General features: G+C 52.1%; 3 long non-coding RNA genes across 3 annotated transcripts in view; all 3 read left to right on the top strand.

Moving 5' to 3' along the window:
- LOC148807348 (uncharacterized) overlaps positions 1 to 3,990 on the top strand; it is a 4,707-nt gene extending 717 nt beyond the window's left edge. Inside the window, exons 2-3 of the long non-coding RNA XR_016088909.1 lie at positions 3,380 to 3,427; positions 3,924 to 3,990. This is a non-coding gene — a long non-coding RNA (uncharacterized LOC148807348). The remainder of the gene's footprint in view (positions 1 to 3,379; positions 3,428 to 3,923) is intronic.
- A 320-nt stretch (positions 3,991 to 4,310) lies between these two features.
- LOC148807347 (uncharacterized) lies at positions 4,311 to 4,587 on the top strand. Its single transcript, XR_016088908.1, has 3 exons — positions 4,311 to 4,350; positions 4,430 to 4,459; positions 4,546 to 4,587. It is a non-coding gene; the product is annotated as an uncharacterized LOC148807347 (long non-coding RNA).
- A 3,231-nt stretch (positions 4,588 to 7,818) lies between these two features.
- LOC148807346 (uncharacterized) lies at positions 7,819 to 8,748 on the top strand. Its single transcript, XR_016088907.1, has 3 exons — positions 7,819 to 7,844; positions 7,954 to 8,001; positions 8,715 to 8,748. It is a non-coding gene; the product is annotated as an uncharacterized LOC148807346 (long non-coding RNA).
- The last annotated feature ends 14,244 nt before the right edge of the window (positions 8,749 to 22,992 follow it).

Here is a 22,992-nt window from a genome sequence, read left to right as displayed (position 1 = left end):
TCTTTCAGGGTTTATTATAGTGTGTGTGCTGTAGCTCTGTGCTCTTGTCTTTCAGGGTTTATTATAGTGTGTGTGTTGTAGCTCTGTGCTCTTGTCTTTCAGGGTTTATTACAGCGTGTGTGCTGTAGCTCTGTGCTCTTGTCTTTCAGGGTTTATTATAGCGTGTGTGCTGTAGCTCTGTGCTCTTGTCTTTCAGGGTTTATTATAGTGTGTGTGCTGTAGCTCTGTGCTCCTGTCTTTCAGGGGTTATTATAGTGTGTGTGTGCTGTAGCTCTGTGCTCCTGTCTTTCAGGGTTTATTACAGTGTGTGTGCTGTAGCTCTGTGCTCTTGTCTTTCAGGGTTTATTACAGTTTGTGTGCTGTAGCTCTGTGCTCTTGTCTTTCAGGGTTTATTACAGTGTGTGTGCTGCAGCTCTGTGCTCTTGTCTTTCAGGGTTTATTATAGTGTGTGTGCTGTAGCTCTGTGCTCTTGACTTTCAGGGTTTATTACAGTGTGTGTGCTGCAGCTCTGTGCTCTTGTCTTTCAGGGTTTATTACAGTGTGTGTGCTGTAGCTCTGTGCTCTTGTCTTTCAGGGTTTATTACAGTGTGTGTGCTGTAGCTCTGTGCTCTTGTCTTTCAGGGTTTATTACAGTGTGTGTGCTGCAGCTCTGTGCTCTTGTCTTTCAGGGTTTATTATAGTGTGTGTGCTGCAGCTCTGTGCTCTTGACTTTCAGGGTTTATTACAGTGTGTGTGCTGTAGCTCTGTGCTCTTGTCTTTCAGGGTTTATTACAGTGTGTGTGCTGTAGCTCTGTGCTCTTTTCTTTCAGGGTTTATTACAGTGTGTGTGCTGTAGCTCTGTGCTCCTGTCTTTCAGGGTTTATTATAGTGTGTGTGCTGTAGCTCTGTGCTCTTGACTTTCAGGGTTTATTATAGTGTGTGTGCTGCAGCTCTGTGCTCTTGTCTTTCAGGGTTTATTACAGTGTGTGTGCTGTAGCTCTGTGCTCTTGTCTTTCAGGGTTTATTACAGTGTGTGTGCTGTAGCTCTGTGCTCTTGTCTTTCAGGGTTTATTATAGTGTGTGTGCTGTAGCTCTGTGCTCCTGGCTCTTGTCTTTCAGGGGTTATTATAGTGTGTGTGCTGTAGCTCTGTGCTCCTGGCTCTTGTCTTTCAGGGTTTATTACAGTGTGTGTGCTGTAGCTCTGTGGTCCTGTCTTTCAGGGTTTATTATAGTGTGTGTGCTGTAGCTCTGTGCTCCTGTCTTTCAGGGTTTATTATAGTGTGTGTGCTGTAGCTCTGTGCTCCTGTCTTTCAGGGGTTATTATAGTGTGTGTGTGCTGTAGCTCTGTGCTCCTGGCTCTTGTCTTTCAGGGTTTATTACAGTGTGTGTGCTGTAGCTCTGTGCTCCTGTCTTTCAGGGTTTATTATAGTGTGTGTGCTGCAGCTCTGTGCTCTTGTCTTTCAGGGGTTATTATAGTGTGTGTGCTGTAGCTCTGTGGTCCTGTCTTTCAGGGTTTATTATAGTGTGTGTGCTGTAGCTCTGTGCTCCTGTCTTTCAGGGTTTATTATAGCGTGTGTGCTGTAGCTCTGTGCTCCTGTCTTTCAGGGGTTATTATAGTGTGTGTGCTGCAGCTCTGTGCTCCTGTCTTTCAGGGTTTATTATAGTGTGTGTGCTGTAGCTCTGTGCTCTTGTCTTTCAGGGTTTATTACAGTTTGTGTGCTGTAGCTCTGTGCTCCTGTCTTTCAGGGTTTATTATAGTGTGTGTGTTGTAGCTCTGTGCTCTTGTCTTTCAGGGTTTATTACAGTGTGTGTGCTGTAGGTCTCTGCTCTTGTCTTTCAGGGTTTATTATAGTGTGTGTGCTGCAGCTCTGTGCCCCTGTCTTTCAGGGTTTATTACAGTGTGTGTGCTGTAGCTCTGTGCTCTTGTCTTTCAGGGTTTATTATAGTGTGTGTGCTGCAGCTCTGTGCTCTTGTCTTTCAGGGTTTATTACAGTGTGTGTGCTGTAGCTCTGTGCTCTTGACTTTCAGGGGTTATTACAGTGTGTGTGCTGTAGCTCTGTGCTCTTGTCTTTCAGGGTTTATTACAGTGTGTGTGCTGTAGCTCTGTGCTCTTGTCTTTCAGGGTTTATTATAGTGTGTGTGCTGTAGCTCTGTGCTCTTGTCTTTCAGGGTTTATTATAGTGTGTGTGCTGTAGCTCTGTGCTCTTGTCTTTCAGGGTTTATTATAGTGTGTGTGCTGTAGCTCTGTGCTCTTGTCTTTCAGGGTTTATTACAGTGTGTGTGCTGCAGCTCTGTGCTCTTGTCTTTCAGGGTTTATTACAGTGTGTGTGTTGTAGCTCTGTGCTCTTGTCTTTCAGGGTTTATTATAGTGTGTGTGCTGTAGCTCTGTGCTCCTGTCTTTCAGGGTTTATTACAGTGTGTGTGCTGTAGCTCTGTGCTCTTGTCTTTCAGGGTTTATTATAGTGTGTGTGCTGTAGCTCTGTGCTCTTGACTTTCAGGGTTTATTATAGTGTGTGTGCTGTAGCTCTGTGCTCTTGTCTTTCAGGGTTTATTACAGTGTGTGTGCTGTAGCTCTGTGCTCTTGTCTTTCAGGGTTTATTCCAGTGTGTGTGCTGTAGCTCTGTGGTCCTGTCTTTCAGGGTTTATTACAGTGTGTGTGCTGTAGCTCTGTGGTCCTGTCTTTCAGGGTTTATTACAGTGTGTGTGCTGTAGGTCTCTGCTCTTGACTTTCAGGGTTTATTACAGTGTGTGTGCTCTAGCTCTGTGCTCTTGTCTTTCAGGGTTTATTATAGTGTGTGTGCTGCAGCTCTGTGCTCTTGTCTTTCAGGGTTTATTATAGCGTGTGTGCTGTAGCTCTGTGCTCCTGTCTTTCAGGGGTTATTATAGCGTGTGTGCTGTAGCTCTGTGCTCTTGTCTTTCAGGGTTTATTACAGTGTGTGTGCTGTAGCTCTGTGCTCTTGTCTTTCAGGGTTTATTATAGTGTGTGTGCTGTAGCTCTGTGCTCTTGACTTTCAGGGTTTATTACAGTGTGTGTGCTGTAGCTCTGTGCTCTTGTCTTTCAGGGTTTATTACAGTGTGTGTGCTGTAGCTCTGTGCTCTTGTCTTTCAGGGTTTATTACAGTGTGTGTGCTGTAGCTCTGTGCTCTTGACTTTCAGGGTTTATTACAGTGTGTGTGCTGTAGCTCTGTGCTCTTGTCTTTCAGGGTTTATTACAGTGTGTGTGCTGTAGCTCTGTGCTCTTGTCTTTCAGGGTTTATTACAGTGTGTGTGCTGTAGCTCTGTGCTCTTGTCTTTCAGGGTTTATTACAGTGTGTGTGCTGTAGCTCTGTGCTCTTGACTTTCAGGGTTTATTACAGTGTGTGTGCTGTAGCTCTGTGCTCTGATGTCTGTTGTGTTTCAGGGGCTGGAGCAGGAGCGGCACTGGGGCCATATGGAGCCAAAGCTGGAGGTGAGAAGTGGGGTACATTTGGGTACAGGGTCAGTGACAGTGGGGTACAGGGATAGTGGGGTACAGAACGGCGACAGTGGGGTTCAGTGGGGTACAGGTTCAGTGAGGTACAGGGTCAGGGAATGTGGCGGTCAGTGGGGTATAGGGATGGTGTCAGTGGGGTACAGTGACAGTGGGGTACTGGGTCGGGACAGTGGGGTTCAGTGAGGTAAAGGGACAGTGACCGTGGGTACAGGGTCAGTTGGGTACAGGGACAGTGGGGTACTGGGTCAGGGACAGTGGGGTTCAGTGAGGTACAGGGACGGTGACAGTGGGGTACAGGGTCAGGGACAGTGGGGTACAGTGATAGTGGGGTACAGTGACGGTGACAGTGGGGTACTGGGTCAGGGACAGTGGGGTTTGGTGGGCTTCTTGGGGGACAGTGACAGTGGGGTACAGTTGGGAGCACTCCGACAGTCCCCTCAGGCTCTGCTAACTCCTGTGCTCCTGCCTGCAGGTGGGGGCCTGCCCCTGGGGCTGCAGCCTGGCCGCAGGTTCGGAGTCAAGCCTGGAAAAGCAGGGGGTGAGGAGGGGCGCTGGGGTGCTGGGGCGCTGGGGTGGGGAGGGGCACTGGGGTGAGGAGAGGCACTTGGGTGGTGTGTGGTGTGTGGTGTGTGGTGTGGGGTGTGGGGTGTGGGGTGTGGGGTGTGTGGGGGGGTGTGTGGTGTGTGGTGTGTGGGGGTGTGTGTCAGGTGGAGCTGGGCGTTGAGGCTCGTTAAGAGGGGTAACACATTAACCCCTGTGGTGTGTGTGTGTGGTGTGTGTGTGTGGGGGTGTGTGTCAGGTGGAGCTGGGCGTTGAGGCTCGTTAAGAGGGGTAACACATTAACCCCTGTGTCTCTGCAGGGGCAGCTGCTGGAGCTGCAGGCAAGCCATTGAAACAGGGTGAGTAGAGTCCCACCCCTCGCTGAGCTCCGTACAGCGAAGCACAATTCTCGAGTGACTTGTGTCGCGTGTGTTTCAGGTTACGGTGTCCAGCCAGGCTATGGAGCAGGTGCGACCATCTCTTCTTCATCTTCATCTTCTACATCATCATCATCATCACTGTGACCTTCCTCATCACTGCTGTTTCTGTTGCAGGAGCGGCACTCGGGCTGCCTCAGGCCAGGAAGCAGAAAGCAGGTGTGTGTGTGTCTGCAGCTGGCTCTGCGGTGCTCTGCTGTCCTCACTGTGTGTGTGTGTGTGTGTGTGTGTGTGTGTGTGTGTGTGTGCAGCTGACTCTGCGGTGCTCTGCTGTCCTCACTGTATCACTGTGTGTCTGTGTCTGTCTGCTGTCCTCACTGTATCACTGTGTGTCTGTCTGCTGTCCTCACTGTGTGTCTCTGTGTCTGTCTGTCTGCTGTCCTCACTGTGTGTCTCTGTGTCTGTGTCTGTCTGCTGTCCTCACTGTATCACTGTGTGTCTGTCTGCTGTTCTCACTGTCTGTGTCTGTGTCTGTCTGTCTGCTGTCCTCACTGTGTCTCTGTGTCTGTGTCTGCCTGCTGTCCTCACTGTGTCTCTGTGTCTGTCTGCTGTCCTCACTGTGTCTCTGTCTCTGTGTCTGCCTGCTGTCCTCACTGTATCACTGTGTGTCTGTCTGCTGTCCTCACTGTGTCTCTGTCTCTGTGTCTGTCTGTCTGCTGTCCTCACTGTGTGTCTCTGTGTCTGTCTGCTGTCCTCACTGTGTCTCTGTCTCTGTGTCTGCCTGCTGTCCTCACTGTGTCTCTGTCTCTGTGTCTGTCTGCTGTCCTCACTGTGTCTCTGTCTCTGTGTCTGCCTGCTGTCCTCACTGTGTCTCTGTCTCTGTGTCTGTCTGCTGTCCTCACTGTATCACTGTGTGTCTGTCTGCTGTTCTCACTGTCTGTCTCTGTGTCTGTCTGCTGTCCTCACTGTGTCTCTGTCTCTGTGTCTGCCTGCTGTCCTCACTGTGTCTCTGTGTCTGTGTCTGTCTGCTGTCCTCACTGTGTGTCTCTGTGTGTCTGCCTGCTGTCCTCACTGTGTCTCTGTGTCTGTGTCTGCCTGCTGTCCTCACTGTGTCTCTGTGTCTGTGTCTGCCTGCTGTCCTCACTGTGTCTCTGTCTCTGTGTCTGCCTGCTGTCCTCACTGTGTCTCTGTGTCTGCAGGTTATGGTGGCAATGGATACGCTTATGGGGCTCAGCCACTCGGAGGTCAGTGTCGGTGTGTCGGTGTGTGTCACAGTCCACTGTGCTCTTTAAACTTACGCCACCTGTCTTTTGTTGCTAGGATACGGACCTGGGGCAGGAGCCTATCTGGGGGCGGGGCTTGGGACAGGTAAGAGCCAATAGGCTGTCTGTGTGCCTGTGTCCATGTCCCTGATTCGCTGTGTCATCTGGGTCTTCACCAGCACAGCCCGCCCCTCTCACAGCTCTCTCCCCTCAGGGCCTGGAGTCTCTGCTGGACTGGCAGGGAAAGGGCCAAGAGCAGGTCAGTCTGCGTGTGCGTGTCTGTGCAGGTGTCCACACGTGTGCGCGTGTCTTTGCAGGTGTCCACACGTGTGCGCGTGTCTGAGCAGGTCAGTCTGTGTGTGTGTGTCTGTGCAGGTGTGTGCGTGTTACAATAGGGGCTCCAGTCCCAGTACAGTAGAACAGCCTGTTACAATAGGAGCTACAGTCCCAGTACAGTAGAACAGTCTGTTACAATAGGAGCTACAGTCCCAGTACAGTAGACCAGTCCTGTTACAATAGGAGCTACAGTCCCAGTACAATAGAACAGTCCTGTTACAATAGGAGCTACAGTCCCAGTACAGTAGAACAGTCTGTTACAATAGGAGCTACAGTCCCAGTGCAGTAGGACAGCCTGTTACAATAGGAGCTACAGTCCCAGTACAGTAGACCAGTCCTGTTACAATAGGAGCTACAGTCCCAGTACAATAGAACAGTCCTGTTACAATAGGAGCTACAGTCCCAGTACAGTAGGACAGTCCTGTTACAATAGGAGCTACAGTCCCAGTGCAGTAGAACAGTCTGTTACAATAGGAGCTACAGTCCCAGTACAGTAGAACAGTCTGTTACAATAGGACCTACAGTCCCAGTGCAGTAAGACAGCCTGTTACAATAGGACCTACAGTCCCAGTACAGTAGACCAGTCCTGTTACAATAGGAGCTACAGTCCCAGTACAATAGAACAGTCCTGTTACAATAGGAGCTACAGTCCCAGTACAGTAGGACACTCCTGTTACAATAGGAGCTACAGTCCCAGTACAGTAGACCAGTCTGTTACACTGGGAGCTACAGTTCCAGTGCAGTAGACCAGTCCTGTTACAATAGGAGCTACAGTCCCAGTGCAGTAGACCAGTCTGTTACAATAGGAGCTACAGTCCCAGTACAGTAGACCAGTCTGTTACAATAGGAGCTACAGTCCCAGTACAGTAGACCAGTCTGTTACACTGGGAGCTACAGTCCCAGTGCAGTAGAACAGTCTGTTACAATAGGAGCTACAGTCCCAGTGCAGTAGGACAGTCTGTTACAATAGGAGCTACAGTCCCAGTACAGTAGACCAGTCTGTTACAATAGGAGCTACAGTCCCAGTGCAGCACACCAGTCCTGTTACAATAGGAGCTACAGTCCCAGTACAGCAGACCAGTCCTGTGACAATAGGAGCTACAGTCCCAGTGCAGCAGACCAGTCCTGTTACAATAGGAGCTACAGTCCCAGTACAGCAGACCAGTCCTGTGACAATAGGAGCTACAGTCCCAGTGCAGTAGACCAGTCCTGTGACAATAGGAGCTACAGTCCCAGTACAGTAGAACAGTCTGTTACAATAGGAGCTACAGTCCCAGTACAGTAGACCAGTCCTGTTACAATAGGGGCTACAGTCCCAGTGTAGTAGACCAGTCCTGTTACAATAGGGGCTACAGTCCCAGTACAGTAGGACAGTCCGATTGCAGGACAGGGTCTCAGTGTTGTCTGTGTGTGTTGACTTGTTCTCAGGGTTTGGGAATGGAGCAGCTGGGTTCGCTGGGCTGGGCGATGGCTATGGAGGTAAGACTGAGCACAGAGATTCGGACAAACTGATATTGTACTTCTCAGATATACCCTAATTATACCTGACTCCTCTCTCTCTCCTGTCTCCGATCATCTGGCTCCTCTCTCCTCTCCCCCGATCACCTGTCTCCTCTCTCTCTCCTGTCTCCAATCACCTGACTCCTCTCTCTCTCTCTCCTCTACCCTAATCAACTGTCTCCTCTCTCTCTCTCCTCTCCCCCGATCACCTGTCTCCTCTCTCTCTCTCCTGTCTCCAATCACCTGACTCCTCTCTCTCTCTCCTCTACCCTAATCAACTGTCTCCTCTCTCTCTCTCCTCTCCCCCGATCACCTGTCTCATGTCTCCTCTCTCAGGTCAAGCTGGACTCCCTCAGGCTGGGAAAGTCAAGCAGGCTGGTAAGTGTGTCTGTCTGTCTCTCTCTGTCTGACTGGGTTTCTGTCTGTCTCTCTCTCTGTTTGACTGGGTTTCTGTTGGGAGTGACCAGTGTGTGTCTCCTCTCTGCAGGTTATGGCAACGGTGCTGCTGGCTATCCTGGGGCTGGAGTTGGTAATGGTGAGTCTCAAGATGTCACCCTGTCACTCGGAGCAACAGAGACAGGAGGCACAGTGAGAGGGAGGAGACAGACAATCCCTCTGTGGGACAGGAGACTCAAACTGCTGCTCGATGATGCTGTATCTCTCCCCTGCTTTCTGGTCTCAGCTGATAGCAGAGTGAATGGATCTGAGTGGCTGTGGGTGTGGTCTCAGCTGATAGCAGAGTGAATGGATCTGAGTGGCTGTGGGTGTGGTCTCAGCTGATAGCAGAGTGAATGGATCTGAGTGGCTGTGGGTGTGGTCTCAGCTGATAGCAGAGTGAATGGATCTGAGTGGCTGTGGGTGTGGTCTCAGCTGATAGCAGAGTGAATGGATCTGAGTGGCTGTGGGTGTGGTCTCAGCTGATAGCAGAGTGAATGGATCTGAGTGGCTGTGGGTGTGGTCTCAGCTGATAGCAGAGTGAATGGATCTGAGTGGCTGTGGGTGTGGTCTCAGCTGATAGCAGAGTGAATGGATCTGAGTGGCTGTGGGTGTGGTCTCAGCTGATAGCAGAGTGAATGGATCTGAGTGGCTGTGGGTGTGGTCTCAGCTGATAGCAGAGTGAATGGATCTGAGTGGCTGTGGGTGCAGTGAGATTGCTGAGGTCAGTGAGGTTTGTGGCATTGATACAGCTCGGTCTCATCTCTCCCACTCCCTGCACCCCACTCCCTGCACCCCACCTTCCTCTTCCAGGCTTTGGAAATGGCTTCGGAAATGGCTTTGGAAATGGCTACAGAAACGGTTACGGCGCTGGGCAGCTTCAGCCAGGATACGGAGCTGGTAATTATCAGTGTGTGTGTTTTAGGTTTGGGATACCCCAGTGTGTGTAACTGTGTGTAACTGTGTGTAACTGTGTGTAACTGTGTGTGTGTGTGTGTGTGTGTGTGTTTTAGGTTTGGGATACCCCAGTGTGTGTAACTGTGTGTGTGTGTTTTAGGTTTGGGATACCCCAGTGTGTGTAACTGTGTGTGTGTGTGTGTGTGTGTGTGTGTGTGTGTTTTAGGTTTGGGATACCCCAGTGTGTGTAACTGTGTGTAACTGTGTGTGTGTGTGTGTGTGTGTGTGTGTGTGTGTTTTAGGTTTGGGATACCCCAGTGTGTGTAACTGTGTGTGTGTGTTTTAGGTTTGGGATACCCCAGTGTGTGTAACTGTGTGTGTGTGTGTGTGTGTGTGTGTGTTTTAGGTTTGGGATACCCCAGTGTGTGTAACTGTGTGTGTGTGTTTTAGGTTTGGGATACCCCAGTGTGTGTAACTGTGTGTGTGTGTGTTTTAGGTTTGGGATACCCCAGTGTGTGTAACTGTGTGTGTGTGTGTTTTAGGTTTGGGATACCCCAGTGTGTGTAACTGTGTGTGTGTGTGTGTGTGTGTTTTAGGTTTGGGATACCCCAGTGTGTGTAACTGTGTGTGTGTGTTTTAGGTTTGGGATACCCCAGTGTGTGTAACTGTGTGTGTGTGTTTTAGGTTTGGGATACCCCAGTGTGTGTAACTGTGTGTGTGTGTGTGTGTGTGTGTTTTAGGTTTGGGATACCCCAGTGTGTGTAACTGTGTGTGTGTGTTTTAGGTTTGGGATACCCCAGTGTTTTGGCTGATGGTGCTGGACTGGGAGCAAAGGCTGGGAAAGCAGCAGGAGCAGGTAACTAAACCACAAGCTGACTGACCGCCTCGCTGTCTGACTGACCGCCTCGCTGTCTGACTGACCGCCTCGCTGCCTCGCTGTCTGACACTGAAGGACTCGCTGTCTGACTGAAGGACACACTGACACTGACGGACTTGCTGTCTGACTGAAGGACACACTGACACTGAAGGACTCGCTGTCTGACTGAAGGACACACTGACACTGAAGGACTCGCTGTCTGACTGAAGGACTCGCTGTCTGACTGAAGGACTCGCTGTCTGACTGAAGGACTCACTGACACTGAAGGACTCACTGACACTGAAGGACTCGCTGTCTGACTGACCAACTCGCTGACACTGAAGGACTCGCTGTCTGACTGAAGGACTCGCTGACACTGAAGGACTCGCTGTCTGACTGAAGGACTCGCTGTCTGACTGAAGGACTCACTGACACTGAAGGACTCGCTGTCTGACTGACCAACTCGCTGACACTGAAGGACTCGATGTCTGACACTGAAGGACTCACTGACACTGAAGGACTCGCTGTCTGACTGACCAACTCGCTGACACTGACCGACTTGCTGTCTGACTGACCGACTCGCTGTCTGACACTGAAGGACTCGCTGTCTGACTGAAGGACTTGCTGTCTGACTGAAGGACACACTGACACTGAAGGACTAGCTGTCTGACTGAAGGACTCGCTGTCTGACTGAAGGACACACTGACACTGAAGGACTCGCTGTCTGACTGAAGGACACTGACAATGAAGGACTCGCTGTCTGACTGAAGGACACACTGACACTGAAGGACTCGCTGTCTGACTGAAGGACTCGCTGTCTGACTGAAGGACTCACTGACACTGAAGGACTCGCTGTCTGACTGAAGGACACACTGACACTGAAGGACTCGCTGTCTGACTGAAGGACTCGCTGTCTGTCTGAAGGACACACTGACACTGAAGGACTCGCTGTCTGTCTGAAGGACACACTGACACTGAAGGACTCGCTGTCTGACTGAAGGACACACTGACACTGAAGGACTCGCTGTCTGTCTGAAGGACACACTGACACTGAAGGACTCGCTGTCTGACTGAAGGACACACTGACACTGAAGGACACACTGACACTGAAGGACTCGCTGTCTGTCTGAAGGACACACTGACACTGAAGGACTCGCTGTCTGACTGAAGGACACACTGACGCTGACGGACTCGCTGTCTGACTGAAGCACACACTGACACTGAAGGACTCGCTGTCTGACTGAAGGACACACTGACACTGAAGGACTCGCTGTCTGTCTGAAGGACACACTGACACTGAAGGACTCGCTGTCTGACTGAAGCACACACTGACACTGACGGACTCGCTGTCTGTCTGAAGGACACACTGACACTGAAGGACTCGCTGTCTGACTGAAGGACACACTGACACTGAAGGACTCGCTGTCTGTCTGAAGGACACACTGACACTGAAGGACTCGCTGTCTGACTGAAGCACACACTGACACTGACGGACTCGCTGTCTGTCTGAAGGACACACTGACACTGAAGGACTCGCTGTCTGACTGAAGGACACACTGACACTGACGGACTCGCTGTCTGTCTGAAGGACACACTGACACTGAAGGACTCGCTGTCTGACTGAAGGACACACTGACACTGACGGACTCGCTGTCTGACTGAAGGACACACTGACACTGACGGACTCGCTGTCTGTCTGAAGGACACACTGACACTGAAGGACTCGCTGTCTGACTGAAGGACACACTGACACTGACGGACTCGCTGTCTGACTGAAGGACACACTGACACTGAAGGACTCGCTGTCTGACTGAAGGACACACTGACACTGAAGGACTCGCTGTCTGACTGAAGGACACACTGACACTGAAGGACTCGCTGTCTGTCTGAAGGACACACTGACACTGAAGGACTCGCTGTCTGTCTGAAGGACTCGCTGTCTGTCTGAAGGACACACTGACACTGAAGGACTCGCTGTCTGACTGAAGGACACACTGACACTGAAGGACACACTGACACTGAAGGACTCGCTGTCTGTCTGAAGGACACACTGACACTGAAGGACTCGCTGTCTGACTGAAGGACTCGCTGTCTGACTGAAGGACACACTGACACTGAAGGACTCGCTGTCTGTCTGAAGGACACACTGACACTGAAGGACTCGCTGTCTGACTGAAGGACACACTGACACTGACGGACTCGCTGTCTGTCTGAAGGACACACTGACACTGAAGGACTCGCTGTCTGACTGAAGGACACACTGACACTGACGGACTCGCTGTCTGTCTGAAGGACACACTGACACTGAAGGACTTGCTGTCTGACTGAAGGACACACTGACACTGAAGGACTCTCTGTCTGTCTGAAGGACACACTGACACTGAAGGACTCGCTGTCTGTCTGAAGGACACACTGACACTGAAGGACTCGCTGTCTGACTGAAGGACACACTGACACTGACGGACTCGCTGTCTGTCTGAAGGACACACTGACACTGAAGGACTCGCTGTCTGTCTGAAGGACTCGCTGTCTGTCTGAAGGACACACTGACACTGAAGGACTCGCTGTCTGTCTGAAGGACACACTGACACTGAAGGACTCGCTGTCTGACTGAAGGACACACTGACACTGAAGGACTCGCTGTCTGTCTGAAGGACACACTGACACTGACGGACTCGCTGTCTGACTGAAGCACACACTGACACTGAAGGACTCGCTGTCTGTCTGAAGGACACACTGACACTGAAGGACTCGCTGCCTGTCTGAAGGACACACTGACACTGAAGGACTCGCTGTCTGACTGAAGGACACACTGACACTGACGGACTCGCTGTCTGACTGAAGGACTCGCTGTCTGACTGAAGGACACACTGACACTGACGGACTCGCTGTCTGTCTGAAGGACACACTGACACTGAAGGACTCGCTGTCTGACTGAAGCACACACTGACACTGAAGGACTCGCTGTCTGTCTGAAGGACACACTGACACTGACGGACTCGCTGTCTGTCTGAAGGACACACTGACACTGAAGGACTCGCTGTCTGACTGAAGGACACACTGACACTGACGGACTCGCTGTCTGTCTGAAGGACACACTGACACTGAAGGACTCGCTGTCTGACTGAAGGACACACTGACACTGACGGACTCGCTGTCTGACTGAAGGACACACTGACACTGAAGGACTCGCTGTCTGTCTGAAGGACACACTGACACTGAAGGACTCGCTGTCTGTCTGAAGGACACACTGACACTGAAGGACTCGCTGTCTGTCTGAAGGACACACTGACACTGAAGGACTCGCTGTCTGACTGAAGGACACACTGACACTGAAGGACACACTGACACTGAAGGACTCGCTGTCTGTCTGAAGGACACACTGACACTGAAGGACTCGCTGTCTGACTGAAGGACACACTGACACTGAAGGACTCGCTGTCTGTCTGAAGGACACACTGACACTGAAGGACTCGCTGTCTGACTGAAGGACACACTGACACTGACGGACTCGCTGTCTGTCTGAAGGACACACTGACACTGAAGGACTCGCTGTCTGACTGAAGGACACACTGACACTGACGGACTCGCTGTCTGACTGAAGGACACACTGACACTGAAGGACTCGCTGTCTGACTGAAGGACACACTGACACTGAAGGACACACTGACACTGAAGGACTCGCTGTCTGACTGAAGGACTCGCTGTCTGACTGAAGGACTCACTGACACTGAAGGACTCACTGACACTGAAGGACTCGCTGTCTGACTGACCAACTCGCTGACACTGAAGGACTCGCTGTCTGACTGAAGGACTCGCTGACACTGAAGGACTCGCTGTCTGACTGAAGGACTCGCTGTCTGACTGAAGGACTCACTGACACTGAAGGACTCGCTGTCTGACTGACCAACTCGCTGACACTGAAGGACTCGATGTCTGACACTGAAGGACTCACTGACACTGAAGGACTCGCTGTCTGACTGACCAACTCGCTGACACTGACCGACTTGCTGTCTGACTGACCGACTCGCTGTCTGACACTGAAGGACTCGCTGTCTGACTGAAGGACTTGCTGTCTGACTGAAGGACACACTGACACTGAAGGACTCGCTGTCTGACTGAAGGACTCGCTGTCTGACTGAAGGACACACTGACACTGAAGGACTCGCTGTCTGACTGAAGGACACTGACAATGAAGGACTCGCTGTCTGACTGAAGGACACACTGACACTGAAGGACTCGCTGTCTGACTGAAGGACTCGCTGTCTGACTGAAGGACTCACTGACACTGAAGGACTCGCTGTCTGACTGAAGGACTCACTGACACTGAAGGACTCGCTGTCTGACTGAAGGACTCGCTGTCTGTCTGAAGGACACACTGACACTGAAGGACTCGCTGTCTGTCTGAAGGACACACTGACACTGAAGGACTCGCTGTCTGACTGAAGGACACACTGACACTGAAGGACACACTGACACTGAAGGACTCGCTGTCTGTCTGAAGGACACACTGACACTGAAGGACTCGCTGTCTGACTGAAGGACACACTGACGCTGACGGACTCGCTGTCTGACTGAAGCACACACTGACACTGAAGGACTCGCTGTCTGACTGAAGGACACACTGACACTGAAGGACTCGCTGTCTGTCTGAAGGACACACTGACACTGAAGGACTCGCTGTCTGACTGAAGCACACACTGACACTGACGGACTCGCTGTCTGTCTGAAGGACACACTGACACTGAAGGACTCGCTGTCTGACTGAAGGACACACTGACACTGAAGGACTCGCTGTCTGTCTGAAGGACACACTGACACTGAAGGACTCGCTGTCTGACTGAAGCACACACTGACACTGACGGACTCGCTGTCTGTCTGAAGGACACACTGACACTGAAGGACTCGCTGTCTGACTGAAGGACACACTGACACTGACGGACTCGCTGTCTGTCTGAAGGACACACTGACACTGAAGGACTCGCTGTCTGACTGAAGGACACACTGACACTGACGGACTCGCTGTCTGACTGAAGGACACACTGACACTGACGGACTCGCTGTCTGTCTGAAGGACACACTGACACTGAAGGACTCGCTGTCTGACTGAAGGACACACTGACACTGACGGACTCGCTGTCTGACTGAAGGACACACTGACACTGAAGGACTCGCTGTCTGACTGAAGGACACACTGACACTGAAGGACTCGCTGTCTGACTGAAGGACACACTGACACTGACGGACTCGCTGTCTGACTGAAGGACACACTGACACTGAAGGACTCGCTGTCTGTCTGAAGGACACACTGACACTGAAGGACTCGCTGTCTGTCTGAAGGACTCGCTGTCTGTCTGAAGGACACACTGACACTGAAGGACTCGCTGTCTGACTGAAGGACACACTGACACTGAAGGACACACTGACACTGAAGGACTCGCTGTCTGTCTGAAGGACACACTGACACTGAAGGACTCGCTGTCTGACTGAAGGACTCGCTGTCTGACTGAAGGACACACTGACACTGAAGGACTCGCTGTCTGTCTGAAGGACACACTGACACTGAAGGACTCGCTGTCTGACTGAAGGACACACTGACACTGACGGACTCGCTGTCTGTCTGAAGGACACACTGACACTGAAGGACTCGCTGTCTGACTGAAGGACACACTGACACTGACGGACTCGCTGTCTGTCTGAAGGACACACTGACACTGAAGGACTTGCTGTCTGACTGAAGGACACACTGACACTGAAGGACTCTCTGTCTGTCTGAAGGACACACTGACACTGAAGGACTCGCTGTCTGTCTGAAGGACACACTGACACTGAAGGACTCGCTGTCTGACTGAAGGACACACTGACACTGACGGACTCGCTGTCTGTCTGAAGGACACACTGACACTGAAGGACTCGCTGTCTGTCTGAAGGACTCGCTGTCTGTCTGAAGGACACACTGACACTGAAGGACTCGCTGTCTGTCTGAAGGACACACTGACACTGAAGGACTCGCTGTCTGACTGAAGGACACACTGACACTGAAGGACTCGCTGTCTGTCTGAAGGACACACTGACACTGACGGACTCGCTGTCTGACTGAAGCACACACTGACACTGAAGGACTCGCTGTCTGTCTGAAGGACACACTGACACTGAAGGACTCGCTGCCTGTCTGAAGGACACACTGACACTGAAGGACTCGCTGTCTGACTGAAGGACACACTGACACTGACGGACTCGCTGTCTGACTGAAGGACTCGCTGTCTGACTGAAGGACACACTGACACTGACGGACTCGCTGTCTGTCTGAAGGACACACTGACACTGAAGGACTCGCTGTCTGACTGAAGCACACACTGACACTGAAGGACTCGCTGTCTGTCTGAAGGACACACTGACACTGACGGACTCGCTGTCTGTCTGAAGGACACACTGACACTGAAGGACTCGCTGTCTGACTGAAGGACACACTGACACTGACGGACTCGCTGTCTGACTGAAGGACACACTGACACTGACGGACTCGCTGTCTGTCTGAAGGACACACTGACACTGAAGGACTCGCTGTCTGACTGAAGGACACACTGACACTGACGGACTCGCTGTCTGTCTGAAGGACACACTGACACTGAAGGACTCGCTGTCTGACTGAAGGACACACTGACACTGACGGACTCGCTGTCTGACTGAAGGACACACTGACACTGAAGGACTCGCTGTCTGTCTGAAGGACACACTGACACTGAAGGACTCGCTGTCTGTCTGAAGGACACACTGACACTGAAGGACTCGCTGTCTGTCTGAAGGACACACTGACACTGAAGGACTCGCTGTCTGACTGAAGGACACACTGACACTGAAGGACACACTGACACTGAAGGACTCGCTGTCTGTCTGAAGGACACACTGACACTGAAGGACTCGCTGTCTGACTGAAGGACACACTGACACTGAAGGACTCGCTGTCTGTCTGAAGGACACACTGACACTGAAGGACTCGCTGTCTGACTGAAGGACACACTGACACTGACGGACTCGCTGTCTGTCTGAAGGACACACTGACACTGAAGGACTCGCTGTCTGACTGAAGGACACACTGACACTGACGGACTCGCTGTCTGTCTGAAGGACACACTGACACTGAAGGACTTGCTGTCTGACTGAAGGACACACTGACACTGAAGGACTCTCTGTCTGTCTGAAGGACACACTGACACTGAAGGACTCGCTGTCTGTCTGAAGGACACACTGACACTGAAGGACTCGCTGTCTGACTGAAGGACACACTGACACTGACGGACTCGCTGTCTGTCTGAAGGACACACTGACACTGAAGGACTCGCTGTCTGTCTGAAGGACTCGCTGTCTGTCTGAAGGACACACTGACACTGAAGGACTCGCTGTCTGTCTGAAGGACACACTGACACTGAAGGACTCGCTGTCTGACTGAAGGACACACTGACACTGAAGGACTCGCTGTCTGTCTGAAGGACACACTGACACTGACGGACTCGCTGTCTGACTGAAGCACACACTGACACTGAAGGACTCGCTGTCTGTCTGAAGGACACACTGACACTGAAGGACTCGCTGTCTGTCTGAAGGACACACTGACACTGAAGGACTCGCTGTCTGACTGAAGGACACACTGACACTGACGGACTCGCTGTCTGACTGAAGGACTCGCTGTCTGACTGAAGGACACACTGACACTGACGGACTCGCTGTCTGTCTGAAGGACACACTGACACTGAAGGACTCGCTGTCTGACTGAAGCACACACTGACACTGAAGGACTCGCTGTCTGTCTGAAGGACACACTGACACTGACGGACTCGCTGTCTGTCTGAAGGACACACTGACACTGAAGGACTCGCTGTCTGACTGAAGGACACACTGACACTGAAGGACTCGCTGTCTGTCTGAAGGACACACTGACACTGAAGGACTCGCTGTCTGACTGAAGCACACACTGACACTGACGGACTCGCTGTCTGACTGAAGGACTCGCTGTCTGACTGAAGGACACACTGACACTGACGGACTCGCTGTCTGTCTGAAGGACACACTGACACTGAAGGACTCGCTGTCTGTCTGAAGGACACACTGACACTGAAGGACTCGCTGCCTGTCTGAAGGACACACTGACACTGAAGGACTCGCTGCCTGTCTGAAGGACACACTGACACTGAAGGACTCGCTGTCTGACTGAAGGACACACTGACACTGACGGACTCGCTGTCTGACTGAAGGACTCGCTGTCTGACTGAAGGACACACTGACACTGACGGACTCGCTGTCTGTCTGAAGGACACACTGACACTGAAGGACTCGCTGTCTGACTGAAGCACACACTGACACTGAAGGACTCGCTGTCTGTCTGAAGGACACACTGACACTGACGGACTCGCTGTCTGACTGAAGCACACACTGACACTGAAGGACTCGCTGTCTGTCTGAAGGACACACTGACACTGAAGGACTCGCTGTCTGACTGAAGGACACACTGACACTGACGGACTCGCTGTCTGACTGAAGGACTCGCTGTCTGACTGAAGGACACACTGACACTGACGGACTCGCTGTCTGTCTGAAGGACACACTGACACTGAAGGACTCGCTGTCTGTCTGAAGGACACACTGACACTGAAGGACTCGCTGTCTGACTGAAGGACACACTGACACTGACGGACTCGCTGTCTGTCTGAAGGACACACTGACACTGAAGGACTCGCTGTCTGTCTGAAGGACTCGCTGTCTGTCTGAAGGACACACTGACACTGAAGGACTCGCTGTCTGTCTGAAGGACACACTGACACTGAAGGACTCGCTGTCTGACTGAAGGACACACTGACACTGAAGGACTCGCTGTCTGTCTGAAGGACACACTGACACTGAAGGACTCGCTGTCTGTCTGAAGGACACACTGACACTGACGGACTCGCTGTCTGACTGAAGCACACACTGACACTGAAGGACTCGCTGTCTGTCTGAAGGACACACTGACACTGAAGGACTCGCTGCCTGTCTGAAGGACACACTGACACTGAAGGACTCGCTGTCTGACTGAAGGACACACTGACACTGACGGACTCGCTGTCTGACTGAAGGACTCGCTGTCTGACTGAAGGACACACTGACACTGACGGACTCGCTGTCTGTCTGAAGGACACACTGACACTGAAGGACTCGCTGTCTGACTGAAGCACACACTGACACTGAAGGACTCGCTGTCTGTCTGAAGGACACACTGACACTGACGGACTCGCTGTCTGTCTGAAGGACACACTGACACTGAAGGACTCGCTGTCTGACTGAAGGACACACTGACACTGAAGGACTCGCTGTCTGTCTGAAGGACACACTGACACTGAAGGACTCGCTGTCTGACTGAAGCACACACTGACACTGACGGACTCGCTGTCTGACTGAAGGACTCGCTGTCTGACTGAAGGACACACTGACACTGACGGACTCGCTGTCTGTCTGAAGGACACACTGACACTGAAGGACTCGCTGTCTGTCTGAAGGACACACTGACACTGAAGGACTCGCTGTCTGACTGAAGCACACACTGACACTGACGGACTCGCTGTCTGACTGAAGGACTCGCTGTCTGACTGAAGGACACACTGACACTGACGGACTCGCTGTCTGTCTGAAGGACACACTGACACTGAAGGACTCGCTGTCTGTCTGAAGGACACACTGACACTGAAGGACTCGCTGTCTGACTGAAGCACACACTGACACTGAAGGACTCGCTGTCTGTCTGAAGGACACACTGACACTGACGGACTCGCTGTCTGACTGAAGCACACACTGACACTGAAGGACTCGCTGTCTGTCTGAAGGACACACTGACACTGAAGGACTCGCTGTCTGACTGAAGGACTCGCTGTCTGACTGAAGGACACACTGACACTGACGGACTCGCTGTCTGTCTGAAGGACACACTGACACTGAAGGACTCGCTGTCTGTCTGAAGGACTCGCTGTCTGTCTGAAGGACACACTGACACTGAAGGACTCGCTGTCTGTCTGAAGGACACACTGACACTGAAGGACTCGCTGTCTGACTGAAGGACACACTGACACTGAAGGACTCGCTGTCTGTCTGAAGGACACACTGACACTGAAGGACTCGCTGTCTGTCTGAAGGACACACTGACACTGACGGACTCGCTGTCTGACTGAAGCACACACTGACACTGAAGGACTCGCTGTCTGTCTGAAGGACACACTGACACTGAAGGACTCGCTGCCTGTCTGAAGGACACACTGACACTGAAGGACTCGCTGTCTGACTGAAGGACACACTGACACTGACGGACTCGCTGTCTGACTGAAGGACTCGCTGTCTGACTGAAGGACACACTGACACTGACGGACTCGCTGTCTGTCTGAAGGACACACTGACACTGAAGGACTCGCTGTCTGACTGAAGCACACACTGACACTGAAGGACTCGCTGTCTGTCTGAAGGACACACTGACACTGACGGACTCGCTGTCTGTCTGAAGGACACACTGACACTGAAGGACTCGCTGTCTGACTGAAGGACACACTGACACTGAAGGACTCGCTGTCTGACTGAAGCACACACTGACACTGACGGACTCGCTGTCTGACTGAAGGACTCGCTGTCTGACTGAAGGACACACTGACACTGACGGACTCGCTGTCTGTCTGAAGGACACACTGACACTGAAGGACTCGCTGTCTGTCTGAAGGACACACTGACACTGAAGGACTCGCTGTCTGACTGAAGCACACACTGACACTGAAGGACTCGCTGTCTGTCTGAAGGACACACTGACACTGACGGACTCGCTGTCTGACTGAAGCACACACTGACACTGAAGGACTCGCTGTCTGTCTGAAGGACACACTGACACTGAAGGACTCGCTGTCTGACTGAAGGACACACTGACACTGACGGACTCGCTGTCTGACTGAAGGACTCGCTGTCTGACTGAAGGACACACTGACACTGACGGACTCGCTGTCTGTCTGAAGGACACACTGACACTGAAGGACTCGCTGTCTGTCTGAAGGACACACTGACACTGAAGGACTCGCTGTCTGACTGAAGGACACACTGACACTGACGGACTCGCTGTCTGTCTGAAGGACACACTGACACTGAAGGACTCGCTGTCTGTCTGAAGGACTCGCTGTCTGTCTGAAGGACACACTGACACTGAAGGACTCGCTGTCTGTCTGAAGGACACACTGACACTGAAGGACTCGCTGTCTGACTGAAGGACACACTGACACTGAAGGACTCGCTGTCTGTCTGAAGGACACACTGACACTGAAGGACTCGCTGTCTGTCTGAAGGACACACTGACACTGACGGACTCGCTGTCTGACTGAAGCACACACTGACACTGAAGGACTCGCTGCCTGTCTGAAGGACACACTGACACTGAAGGACTCGCTGCCTGTCTGAAGGACACACTGACACTGAAGGACTCGCTGTCTGACTGAAGGACACACTGACACTGACGGACTCGCTGTCTGACTGAAGGACTCGCTGTCTGACTGAAGGACACACTGACACTGACGGACTCGCTGTCTGTCTGAAGGACACACTGACACTGAAGGACTCGCTGTCTGACTGAAGGACACACTGACACTGACGGACTCGCTGTCTGTCTGAAGGACACACTGACACTGAAGGACTCGCTGTCTGTCTGAAGGACACACTGACACTGAAGGACTCGCTGTCTGACTGAAGCACACACTGACACTGACGGACTCGCTGTCTGACTGAAGGACTCGCTGTCTGACTGAAGGACACACTGACACTGACGGACTCGCTGTCTGTCTGAAGGACACACTGACACTGAAGGACTCGCTGTCTGTCTGAAGGACACACTGACACTGAAGGACTCGCTGTCTGACTGAAGCACACACTGACACTGAAGGACTCGCTGTCTGTCTGAAGGACACACTGACACTGACGGACTCGCTGTCTGACTGAAGCACACACTGACACTGAAGGACTCGCTGTCTGTCTGAAGGACACACTGACACTGAAGGACTCGCTGTCTGACTGAAGGACTCGCTGTCTGACTGAAGGACACACTGACACTGACGGACTCGCTGTCTGTCTGAAGGACACACTGACACTGAAGGACTCGCTGTCTGTCTGAAGGACTCGCTGTCTGTCTGAAGGACACACTGACACTGAAGGACTCGCTGTCTGTCTGAAGGACACACTGACACTGAAGGACTCGCTGTCTGACTGAAGGACACACTGACACTGAAGGACTCGCTGTCTGTCTGAAGGACACACTGACACTGAAGGACTCGCTGTCTGTCTGAAGGACACACTGACACTGACGGACTCGCTGTCTGACTGAAGCACACACTGACACTGAAGGACTCGCTGTCTGTCTGAAGGACACACTGACACTGAAGGACTCGCTGCCTGTCTGAAGGACACACTGACACTGAAGGACTCGCTGTCTGACTGAAGGACACACTGACACTGACGGACTCGCTGTCTGACTGAAGGACTCGCTGTCTGACTGAAGGACACACTGACACTGACGGACTCGCTGTCTGTCTGAAGGACACACTGACACTGAAGGACTCGCTGTCTGACTGAAGCACACACTGACACTGAAGGACTCGCTGTCTGTCTGAAGGACACACTGACACTGACGGACTCGCTGTCTGTCTGAAGGACACACTGACACTGAAGGACTCGCTGTCTGACTGAAGGACACACTGACACTGAAGGACTCGCTGTCTGACTGAAGCACACACTGACACTGACGGACTCGCTGTCTGACTGAAGGACTCGCTGTCTGACTGAAGGACACACTGACACTGACGGACTCGCTGTCTGTCTGAAGGACACACTGACACTGAAGGACTCGCTGTCTGTCTGAAGGACACACTGACACTGAAGGACTCGCTGTCTGACTGAAGCACACACTGACACTGAAGGACTCGCTGTCTGTCTGAAGGACACACTGACACTGACGGACTCGCTGTCTGACTGAAGCACACACTGACACTGAAGGACTCGCTGTCTGTCTGAAGGACACACTGACACTGAAGGACTCGCTGTCTGACTGAAGGACACACTGACACTGACGGACTCGCTGTCTGACTGAAGGACTCGCTGTCTGACTGAAGGACACACTGACACTGACGGACTCGCTGTCTGTCTGAAGGACACACTGACACTGAAGGACTCGCTGTCTGTCTGAAGGACACACTGACACTGAAGGACTCGCTGTCTGACTGAAGGACACACTGACACTGACGGACTCGCTGTCTGTCTGAAGGACACACTGACACTGAAGGACTCGCTGTCTGT

This window comes from Atractosteus spatula, unplaced genomic scaffold, assembly GCF_055471065.1.
Source record: "Atractosteus spatula isolate fAtrSpa1 unplaced genomic scaffold, fAtrSpa1.hap1 Scaffold_33, whole genome shotgun sequence".
In the NCBI taxonomy this organism is placed as follows: Eukaryota; Metazoa; Chordata; class Actinopteri; order Semionotiformes; family Lepisosteidae; genus Atractosteus; species Atractosteus spatula.
The sequence above is the reverse complement of the archived record's forward strand: the minus strand, read 5'-3'. Positions and strand labels throughout refer to the sequence as shown.